The 12,166-nt window shown below is 48.2% G+C and overlaps 1 long non-coding RNA gene across 2 annotated transcripts in view; it reads left to right on the top strand.

The window, feature by feature from the left end:
* Nucleotides 1-223: 223 nt before the first annotated feature.
* Nucleotides 224-12,166, top strand: part of LOC140421244 (uncharacterized) — a 28,472-nt gene continuing 16,529 nt past the window's right edge. For both annotated transcript variants that reach the window (XR_011946700.1, XR_011946699.1), the window contains exon 1: nt 224-374. This is a non-coding gene — a long non-coding RNA (uncharacterized lncRNA). The remainder of the gene's footprint in view (nt 375-12,166) is intronic.

Here is a 12,166-nt window from a genome sequence, read left to right as displayed (position 1 = left end):
ATTGCAGTTAGTAATCCGGCATTCATCGTCGCCATGGAAACAAACGAACGGCTGGAGGGAGGGGCATCGCGCGGGAGTCGGGCGCTGGCCGGATTGATTGGATGGCGGGCGGCCCGGGGGGGAGCGGGGGGGGGGGGAAAACAGCGCGAGAGCCGGATTGATTGGCTGGCGGGCGGGGCATCGCGCGAGAGCCGGATTGATTGGCTGGCGGGCGGCCAGGGGCGGGGCATTGCGCGAGAGCCGAGCGCTGGCTCGCCCCTATTTGAAATGGCGGCGGTTTGGCTCACCCGAAAGTTTTCCTGGACCGCGAGGCAGAGCTGGAGATCGGCGCAAAGCTTCGCGCTTCCGCCTCGCTCCGGGTACCCATTTAACTGGTTTGTTGGGGATTTTTTTGTTTGTCCACGGTTGTTTTGTGAGTTCTGAGGCTGAATGTACGGGGCAGATTCCATCAGCAAATCGGTGTCGGTGTGGCGATGGCACAATAAAAGTTGCGCAGTGTTAATATCTCCGACAGTAAACACCCACAATTACCCACTTTGCCTGATAAAACCTAGTTACTGGTCACCTATATTCAGTTTTATTGCAGAAAAATGTCTACATCTAGCTGCTGAGTTAAGTAGTAAAAATGAGACCTCTCCTCGCCACACATTCGATGCCATAAATCCTGTTCTTGTGACCAATCATGCCATGGATAAATGAAAATCTGCACTGCGAAATACTCAACTCCCACAAAATTGCCACTTGGCGGCGACATGAGTTGTAAGAAGAGGGCCTGAAGTAAGCTCGACACCAGCTGTTAACTAATTCTCAGCGGCAGAAATCAAAACTGGAGCCTTGCCTGTTGGTGCTGGGATGAATGACTATATTGAGACTGGAACTCTGGCTTTGGTCCCCTTTGGGAAATTTTATTCGGCTAATAATAATCACCTTTATTGTTACAAGTAGGCTTACATTAACCCGGCAATGAAGTTACTGGGAAAAGCCCTTAGTCGCCACATTCCAGCGCCTGTTCGGGTACACTAAAGGAGAATTCAGAATGTCCAAACTTCCTAACAGCACGTCTTTTGGGACTTGTGGGAGGAGCACCCAGAGGAAACCCACACAGACACTGGGAGAACGTACAGACTCTACACTAAAGGAAACCATACAGTGACCTAAATGACCATGGAGATGATGCACTGACACACCAACTCTATTCCAACAATGTCCCTGGGCAAGCTTTGCAGTGGATTTAATGCAGTTGGATGAATCTATGAGATAATACAACCTTTGCATAAAAGCAGCTTTGGAAATAAGCTTTGGTTTTGTCAAATTGCAAATAGTATGGTAAATGGCACCATGATTGTGGTTGTCTCTAAAAATGCAGCAAAACATAAAAGCAGTCTTGAAATGGACAGCAAAGCATCTGTCTCCTCCAACTGCAAGCATTTTCTGTCCAGAAAGGATGATTCCTCTTGTGAGAGAGTCTAAGACCAGAGGGCATAATCTCAGAGTAAAGGGTCACCCATTTAAGACTGATGAGGAGGAATTTCTCTCTGAGGCTAGTGAACCTGTGGCATTCTTTACTGCAGAGGGTGGTGGTGACCTGGAATGCACTGCCAAGTGAGGTGGTTGAGGCAGACACGTTGGCGACCTTTAAGACTTATCTAGATAGACACATGAACAGATGGGGTATAGAAGGATACAGGCGGTTGGTTGAGATAGGACATGTGATCGCTGCAGGCTTGGGGTGCCGAAGGCCCTGTTCCTGTGCTGTACTGTTCTTTGTTCTTTCTTTGTACAACGACTTTTTTTTCAAAGATGTGACTTGTCATGTGAGATTACCTTTAAGAAATGGGTGTTTATTACTGCAATGATGTCAGAGAGTGAGTGGAGCTGGGCTGTCTGTCAACTTTCTACTTTCGTTTTAGGCTGTTTGCTGCAGGGTGTGTTTTAGTTTCATTTTCAGAGCTGGATAGCTGCAGTCACAGCCAGAAGGGGTATTAGTCTCTGTAATCTAAAAACTGTAAATCGATCCTTTGGTGATTTAAAACTAATAACTGCTCAATAGTGACTTTAACCTGATGTGCTTCTGTTAAAAGTTTTTTTTAAAGTCTTCTGGATGTTAAAAGAACAGCTTAAAGCATTACTTAGTGTTGTATTCTTTGGGGGTTGTATTTGAATTAATGGTTGCTAAGATGTTCACTGTTTGTTTTAAAAAGGTTAACTTGAGCTAATAGAATAAACATTGTTTTGCTTTAAAAAATACTTTTTCCATTTCTGCTGTACCCCACTTGTAGAGTGGGCCGGGTGCTCCCCATACCACAATCTATTAAAAGTTGTGGGTCAGGTGAGCTCCATGACTCACTTTGGGGTTCTCTAAACCCTGGCCCATAACAGACTACAAATGACTTGCTTGATTTTTGGGAAGGCTGACCAATGCAATGCAGGCTTTCCCAAACCTTTTGAGCCATGAAACTCTTAAGAGCATCAGGAAACCTCAAGCATTCTGTTCATGTCGATGTCCAGCTTTTTGCCGCAAAATAGATGTGAACACAGAATCAAATATAAACCAGTCTTTTCTAGCTATATCTATGCATATATTGGGAATTAGGAAGAGGCACACAGTCACAATTACATTCACCAGCTACACGGCTCCCTCACATTAACCCCTGGTCAAGCCACCCTCCGATTGCCCCTTAACATTAGTATCCACTTTAAAAGTGGGTGATCTAAAAAGTTATTTATTTTTTTAAAAAGTCTTGTCTTTTGTCATTTTTAATGGGAGGAGTAATGCTGGAGAAATGATACTCCTATCAGACACATGTACCTCTTTCTCCCTCACACACAAATGCACGCACCTCCCTCACACACATACACGTCCCCATCTCTCTCTCACATTCCCCCTCTCTCTCACACATTCTGTCTTCCTTTCTCACACACACTCTGCCCTCCACTTATGCTCAGAGGTGTGCTCTGGCTCCTGCTTCAAGGCCTGCTTTACCCAGTGCCCTCAAGGCTCACTATGCCCCCCCCCCGAGGTCCACTATGCCACCCCCCCTCCGAGACTCACTCTCCCATCCCCGAGGTCAGCCCTGTTCCTACCCCTCCTGTGGTCTACTCTGCCCCCTCCCTGAGGCCGCTCTTTCTCCCAACCCACTTTGCAGATCCCCTCCCCTGAGGCCTGCTCTGCTCCTCTCCCGTGGTCCACTCTGCCCCCTCCCTGAGATCGCTCTCCCCCCCCCCCCCCCCCCGACCCACCCTGCCAACCCCCTGAGGCCTGCTCTTGATACTTCCAACAAGATCTGCTTGGCCGTTCCCCCGGGGCTCGTTCTGCGAACCCCCCCTCCCCTCGAAGCCAACTCTGATACGTCCCACACTCCAGCTCGTGTGTCCTGAGTTCTGTTCCGAAGCCCTCTCTTCCCAGGACTCTGCTTTCTACGCTTGTCCAATCAGAGGCTCGCTTCTCCAGGAAGAATGCTGAAATAACTACTGAGCTGCTAAATACCTCATTTTCTGTTCAGGCATTGCTCCATACTGTAGATGTCATCTGGATTTGAAGCAACTAGCATTAATGCAGGACTAAGTATCTTGTTTTGGGATGGCATAAAGATGTAAATGTTGATGTCCTGTCATAATAAATATCTGAGGTCCTAGAGAGCAACGTGCTTAATTTTCCACAAAACTTGAAACAAATAAGGTTGACATAAAGATGCATCTTTATTTTCAATATATCTTGAACCTAACAGAAATTAAACTAAGATACTAAATAATGATCTTTGAATCAAGACTCGCGTATGCTAGCAGTGTGTTTATGATGTTAGACTTTTAAAATTTTACACTGAGATGCAAGACAATTGAAATTCAACCCAACTTGGTATAGCTATCCAAAAGATTAAAATACTCTTCTCTCCACACCCAGCCCTGACTGTTGCAAATCCATGTGGACCGAATGATTATAAGACATTTGTTTTGTCTGGCTGCCCATCCCATCTGAGCATTATATCCAAAGACCCTTTTGGGTCAATCAGCCCTTGAACCTGTTCCATTATTCAATTATATTGTAAACTACACTGCATTCCACTCAAGGCCAATATATCTTGTGGTGCTTAAAACAGCTCACAGTACTGCAGTTAGAGCATTTTATAGCTCAAGTATAACTTTTGATATACTATAGTTCTCTCAATATCATGACCAGCATTTACTGGATTTTAAAATTATTTCCTGTATCTGTTAATGACATTTTTCATGGTCAGCATACCTGGAACCCATGACTTTATGGTCTCTGCTCTTTTTGCTTTTCCCCATTGAAAAAGAACCCTGTATCACTGACCCTTTAGATCCAAACTGGATCCCTCACACTTTCCTTGAAATCCATTTGCAAGTAGTTTTCCCCATTCACTTTATGTATCAATATGTCCATCTCCAAAGGAATCCAATACAGTTGTATGTTTTTTTTCCCTGTATTCGCCTACTATTTATAGGTTGCTTTTAAGGGAAGGATAGGTTTTGCGATAATATTTCAAACCTGTTGCATCCAGGCAAGTGGATACATTGGGCAGTCTCTTACCATATTTTGTCAAAGTGTCAGGCTCAGATTGAAAACCGGCGTGTAGCTATCCAGCTGCACAGACCAGCATTCTCTCCAGATATTGAACCTCTTTAAAGAAAAAAACCCAAATGGGTGTGTTTTACACTGTCACTCTGGCAGGGCGGGGGTCTGATCGAAATGGCACCCAGCTCCACCGAGATCGGGGCAGTGTCTTTAAAGGTCGCCCCACTCAGAACTGAAACTGATCGACCCCCAGTGGGTATCAGGGACACCCGCATGCCTCGCTCCCCCCCCCCCCCCCAAACAATCACCAGGGACTTCCACCCCCACGACTGTGGAAGTATCACCGGCGTTCCCCCCCTCACTGGCTGCTCCCCACCATACCTACAAGGTTCCCCCCTCATTGCCACCTCTCTCCCGCCCCACCACACATAACTGCAAACCCCGTCCTCCCATGGGACTCCCACAAGGGTCCGCCCCTGGCATTGCTCCCTAGCACAAGTGGCACCCTAGCAGTGCCAACCTGTGCCAGGGCATTGCCCAGGCATCTCCCTCTCCCCCGGGGGACGAGAATTAGCTTTGCACCCCCCGGAGGAATCCTCTAGACTGAATTACATTTTGGTAAACCCCAACATGACTTCACATCAGCAAGGTATGAATATTCAGTGAGGAGGGATCATGTAGCGGGGTGGTCTGTTAATTATATTACATTTTTTTCAAATTTCTTACAATGAGGTTATCAAACTTTGTAGGCAGGAATCTCGTTACGTCACTGGCGATGGGTGGGTAAAATCGGGAAACGTGATCTCTCTGGAGAGAATCATGTTTCCCAATTCTCTCCTGATTTTGCGTCTATGCCGCCGTTCTCTCAAATGGCGAAAATTTCCCCGATTGTCTTTGCACACCTGCCTCCAATTCATTTGCTACACAGTTGTTAAAACTCTCAAGTAAAGGCAAAACTCAGAAAAAAGTCACCCCATATTTGAGAAAGTAGACTGTAAGCCCATGAAAAAGACCACAGGAGTTACCAAGATTTCAAGAAACCAGTTGCATATTTCAAGACAAGAGCTGCAGAATTATCATGTGTATTGAGTGATTTCACTTAAAGGTGTTTCAAGGGGGATGTCGCCTTCTGTGCCCATTGGCATCGCAGGGGTTGGATTGTTTTATCGACCCTTCTTTGCACATGTTGATTTAATGTTTTTATGTTTCTGTTTCTGTTTTGTTATTTTTGGGCTATGCTCCTCCTAGGAGTGGCTCCTTTTTAATTTGTCCCTTGGTTAATTCCTGTTAATCTATTCAGTTGTACTACCCAATAACATCATCATGGGGGAGGTCACGTGATGTGAGCACTGGAGCAGCTGAGCTTTTGCAAGCTCTGACTCTGCTCTTTGTGTAATCTTTCATGATGGTGCACATTTTATATTTGCCTTTTCGGATCCTATACCCCTGGAGGATCCTGATTGGTGTTTTGTGTAGGGCAGCTGAGATAAATTGTAGAAAATCCTTTTCTGGTCAGCGTGGGCTGGGGTGGGGCCCAGCGTGCAGTGACGTTGTTGCAGCTGAGTCAGCGGTGCTGAGTACACCCAGATGATGGCCGCCATTGAGATTGCTGATCTGAATGAAGATCTCAGCTCTGTGGTGCAGTCTTTAGAGCTCACTTTGAAGATTTGCAAGGCATCCTTGGGAGAATGGTGGAGGTGCATGAAAGAGGTTTTGTATTCGGAAAGCACTTTCCCTGCTAAGGGCCCACCTTCAAAACATTGAGATCCATCTGAATAGCGTGCCGTTCATCTTGACAGTTTTGGCCGGTAGGGGCCGGACAAGGTGTGTCGGTGAACTTGGTCCCTGACAAGAAATGGGAGGTGAGTTCCCGATTGAGTTTCAAGATCACTGGCCATGCTTTATTAATCTTGATTCGGAGGTTGAGTGTAAGAGGTTTGATGGAGCACAGAATATCCAATCTATGAACTCTGGGGTTGATCCCCCCCGCCCTCCCTCCCGCTGCTGACCACTAGCCTATTTTATCCTCTCCTCGATGTGAGGTTGGTGGTGACCGAATGGCACGAGTCGTCCTCCTCGGACGGCGGCACCTAGGCTGTGGGGTGCTTGAACCCTAGAGCGGCGGCATAGTGGAAGTGAAGGTGCTTTGTTTGGTGGAATCCTTGAGAGATCCTGGCCGTTGATCCTGTCTTGGTGTCGGTATTCTCGAGCATCATTGATGGTGTAATTATCCTGTAATTCTTCTATAATCCTGGACGTTATTCCCTTGTGATCATGTAGTATTATCATGATTGTTTTTTATTGTCTTTTCTCCTGCATGGGCGTGTGATATGTGAACATGAAGATGAGTGTCGTCTGTTACCCTATTCGACCAAAAATCATATTGAGTCGATTACGTGAAATGCGGGGTGCGTTTCTCCCCCAAAATGGTTAAGTGTAATTTTGGGCGAGTTTGGCATGGTGTTTCATGCCAGCTATTTGGGTGCGATCCAGACCTGGATTCACCTCTCTCAGGCCCCCTGAAGTTTCAATAGGTTCTGTGGTTTCCATGTTACAGTGTGCCTTCTTTTATCCTTTTGTACTTGTTTGTTTACATTCCATTTTACATCTCATTGACTGTGACTAGGCTCAGACTTGACAGCTGAAGGTTATTTCAAAGGAGGGATTAACCTTATTGTTGTGATTACATTTGACGGTCAATGAACTCTGACGTGCCTCCTCAAAAGAGCAGGTGGTGCCCTGTCTAAGACAATTTTTTCTAGATTGGGTGCCCTGCAACCGTTGATGTCTGAACAGTGTGCCTGCACTGTAGGTGCATCAGCACCGTACAGGCAGCTGGCAACACTCAGACATTAAAGAGCAGGGGTTCACCAATGATTACCCTCTCGTGGCCAAAGGTTAACTATCTGGATGCGTGGAAGAGAGCTGAGCATGACGTTCCTGATGTTGCTGGCAGTGGCCTGGGGTCTTAGGGCTCCTAGTTCATAAGCTATAGGAGCAGAATTAGCCCATTCGGCCCACCGACTCTGCTCCGCCATTCTATCATGGCTGATATATTCCGAATCTGCTACCTACAAAGCTACAGACCAAGAGCTGGATTGCCAAATCAGCCAGAGCATCTCCTCCCTAGAACACATGACCTATGAGCAGGAGTAGGCAATTTAGCCTTCCGAGCCTAACACCCTCAATGTGATCATGGCTGATTCCATCCTGGCCTCAACTCCACCATCCTGACTGTTCTCCGTAGTCACGGCACAGCTGTCATCCCCACCCTCCACCAACGTAGATACACACACCTCAGTGTGAAATGTTAGTGGTCCTGCTTCTGGGGCACGAGTTGGTGAGCACCACACTGCTGCTGATATACATCTGGTGGAGGCAGGAACCCCCAGGCGAGACAGCAGCCGGAGGTCTGTTGGATCCCAGCCTGATGCTGCGCCCCTGGGACCGAGTTTCCCGGAGCTGATATAGACGTTAGGGAGCTGCCAGTACATTTAGAGGGAAATGTCAGTGTCACTCCAGCAGATCCATAGCCAATTGGAGGACTCCCAGAGGCTACGGGTGCAGGAGATGGCACGGAAATGAGTGGCACTGAGGCCAACACTGCTAAGGTGGCGGCCGCAGTGGAGAGCCTGATGCACGACGTCAGCACCATGAATGAAGGTGTCCAAGGCATTGCACGGTCAGTGACGGCCATAGCTGAGGGTCTCGGCAGTATATCTGCCTCACTGGGGGATGTCACCCAGTACCAGGATGACCTTGAAGGGGTTCTGTGGGACATGTCCCGCTCTAAGATGGGAATGGCGGAGGTTTGGCAGAGCCTGCCCCAGTCGCAGGTGGGCATGGCTGAGGGACTGCAGAGCATGGCCCAGTCACTGATGAGCGTCATCGAGGGTGTCGACACGATGGTATGGACCAGGGCTGGCAGAGCCAGATGATGCAGATGCAGCCAGGCCTGAACCAGCTGCCCGTCCGACCCAAGGTGAACCCCAGGTCCTTATGGGCACTGACCAGGAGCAAGGGCCGCTGAGTGCCAACCCGACCTGGCCCATGGGGCAGTGACTGTGGCGACCAGCACTCCCGAGTTCCACCTCTCTGATGAGGCTCCATCCCGGGGTCAGCACACGGGACAGGTTGACACTGCTGTGCATATGCTGCCGACAAGTGAGCTGGGGTTCTCCAGCCCCAGAGGATGCCCGCCAGGGGCAAAAACGCCACAGGGCAAGGTAAGCAGCTGGCTGCCCCCACCTCAGATAATAATAATCACTTATTGTCACAAGTAGGCTTCAATGAAGTTACTGTGAAAAGCCCCTAGTCGCCACATTCCGGTGCCTGTTCGGGGAGGCCGGTACGGGAATTGAACCTGCGCTGCTGGCCATGTTCTGTATTACAAGCAGCTGTTTAGCCCACTGTGCTAAACCAACCTCTGTGCATCCTGGGGAAACACCAAGACGTAGTGGTAGATGTCGGCGGGCCAAGCACGTTGAGCATCACTGAGGCACCGGGGTAGGGGGTGGGCAGGAGGTGGCGTTAGGGCTGGGGGGGGGGGGGGGCGCACTATCAAGAATGTGGTATTGTACAGTACATTAAATAACGTTTTACACAACCATTATGATGCCTCTGTCACTTTCTTACGCAATGCGGGCTGAACCCCGGACTCTTGCCTGCCTCTCCGGGCAAACCTCGGCTTGCCATAGAAGCCCTTCTGTCATGTTCACGTTTTAAAGGGCAGCACGGTGGTGCAGTGGTTCGCCTGCTGCCTCACGGCGCCGAGGTCCCAGGTTCGATCCCGGCTCTGGGTCACTATCCGTGTGGAGTTTGCACATTCTCCCCGTGTTTGCATGGGTTTTGCCCTCGCAACCCAAAGATGTGCAGGATAGGTAGATTGGCCATGCTAAATTGCCCCTTAATTGGAAAAGAAAAATGAATTGGGTGCTCTAAATTTTTTTTTTTTAAATGTTCACGTTTTAAAAAGGAGTACTAATCGACGCCAGCGTGAGCACTTACTGGGGAGGCCGGTGAATGACAGGACGCCATTGGATGACAGGTGGCTCTCGTTAATTGTATGGAAATGGGGAATAATTGTTTTCTCGCCATCCTAATTCACCTAGGGGAGCAGGCCGGTTGCATCGCAAATTGTTTGGCGCCTGACGCGCTTCCCGTTTTTGGTCTCTCCCGCTATTATCCGCTTGAGCGTGAGTGTAATGAGGCTGGAAAATTGCACCCATTGATTCTGTTTACTAATTATCAGGTGTCATAAAATGTAGTCAGATGCTCAGATGGCTGTGATTTTGTTCTAACGCCGCTGCAACAGGCTATCTGAGTTTTTAAATTTACATTTCCCTTTGACTCTTCTGGTCCATAATGTCTGGGAGAACTCTTTGACTAGATTGGTTGTAGTCATACCTGGCACAAAGGAAGATGGTTGTGAAGAGGTCAATCATCTCAGCTCCAGGACATCACTGCAGGAGTTTCTCAGGGTCGTGTCCTAGGCTGAACCATCTTCAGCTGCTTCATCAATTACCTCCCTTCCATCATAAGGTCAGAAGTGGGCATGATATCGCTTCTCTGCGATTTGGCTAAGGTGTGCGTGAGGTCAGGTGTAATGCCTGGATTCTGGTTTGTCTTTCTTGTGGGGACCATGAATTGGATTCAATTTGAATTGGTTTTTGGAGCAGGCAACGAGTTGGATTAGGGGTTTGTCCCTGTCCACACTCTGAGTTCTGGCTTTGTAACTCCGATAAAGGAATAATAAACAAAAAAGAAGTGGGGACGTTTGCAGATGACTGCACAATGTTCAGCCCCATTCATGACTCATATAATGAAGCAGTCCATATCCAAATTCAGCAAGACCTGGACAATATCTATGCTTGGGCTGAGAAGTGGCAAGTTTCATTCGCGCAACACAAGTGCCAGGCAATGAACGTCTGCTACAAGAGAGGATCTAACCTCCACCCCATGACATTCAATGGCATTACCATTGCTGAATCCCCCACAATCAACATCCTGGGGATTACCATTGATCAGGAACTGAACTGGACTAGCCAGATTAATGCTGTGGCTACCAGGGCAGGTCAAAGGCTAGGAATCCTATGGCAAGTAACTCACCCCTGAACCCCCCCCCCCCCCCCCTCCACCACCACCACCACCACCAAGCCTGTCCACCATCTACAAGGCACAAGTCAGTAGTGTAATGGAATACTCCACACCTGCCTGGATGAGTACAGCTCCAACAACACTCAAGAAGCTCAACACCATCCAGGACAAAGTAGCCGTTTGATTGCCCCCCCCCCCCCCTTCCACAAACATTCAGACCTTCCACCACCGTGGCAGCCGTGTGTACCATCTACAGGACGCACTGCAGTAACTCACCAAGGTTCCTTAAACAGCACCTTCCAAACCCCCGACCACTACCATCTAGAAGGACAAGAGCAGCAGGTACCTGGGAACCCTACCACCTGGCGGTTCTCCTCCAAGTCTCTCACCATCCTGACTTGAAAATATATTGGCGTTCCTTCGCTCACTGGGGCAACATGCTGACATGCTGTCCGTAACAGCCCAGTGGGTGTACCTATACCTCAAGGACTGCAGTGATTCAAGAAGGCAACTCCCACCACCTTCAGAAGGGCAACTAGGAATGGGCAATAAATGCTGCCCTAGCCAGCGACGCCCACATCCCATAAATGAATTTATTTTAATGAGAAAAGGTGATATCATCAGCTGAATGCTTAAACCATCAGTTGGTCGGGGGACGGAAGTTGTGTCAGGGGCAGGAGAGAGCTATGATTTTGAAGGTAACAGTGGTAATGTTAAATGTTATGGTTCTTGAGGAGGTGGGGTGGCCTATGATGCCACGGATGCTGTGGCAGAGGGAGTGTGCTCAGAGCCTGCAGCTGTGAGAGCAGAAACTCTGCTGTCTCCATGAGCACACAGTCAACATCAGGTCCATACTGGTGGTGATGGCGATGCAATGCTCTTTGAGTGCTTATATCAGAAACGGATGCAAAGTCTTGAGAGTTATTGGGTCAATTCTAAATTGCTTCAGCAAGCTTTGTTTGAATTAGAGACTGACGTTGGCAACATCTGCAGAGAAACAATGAGGTTGTAAGCCAACGGAATTAAGTTCGAGACAGAATCAGCAATGAAATAAGCAGCATAATGAAATTCTTTGTCAGATTCTGGCTCCGACTGTCGCACCTGCACCTTCTGGCCAGCAGCAGCTCAGTGCTAGACATCTGCTGGGCATGACTTTTGCACACAAGAGGTTACGTCGTGGGGAGAGGGGAGAAACAAAAGGAATTAGGATTCCTCCTTCCGTCCAACAGTGCCTCTTCTGCCTCATTACCTCCCCCTGCCCAACCCTTTATCATGAGGGATATTTTGTCTTTTCTTTGCTTTATGTTCCTTATTGTTATATTGATCGCTGGTTTAGCACAGTGGGCTAAACAGCTGGCTTGTAATGCAGAACAAGGCCAGCAGTGCGGGTTCAATTCCCATACCGGCATCCCCGAACAGGCACTCCCGGAATGTGGCGACTAGGGGCTTTTCACAGTAACTTCTTTGAAGCCTACTTGTGACAATAAGCGATTATTATTGTATTATTATAATCTGACTGCACATCATTCTGTTACA

This window comes from Scyliorhinus torazame, chromosome 5, assembly GCF_047496885.1.
Source record: "Scyliorhinus torazame isolate Kashiwa2021f chromosome 5, sScyTor2.1, whole genome shotgun sequence".
Taxonomy (NCBI): Eukaryota; Metazoa; Chordata; class Chondrichthyes; order Carcharhiniformes; family Scyliorhinidae; genus Scyliorhinus; species Scyliorhinus torazame.
The sequence above is the reverse complement of the archived record's forward strand: the minus strand, read 5'-3'. Positions and strand labels throughout refer to the sequence as shown.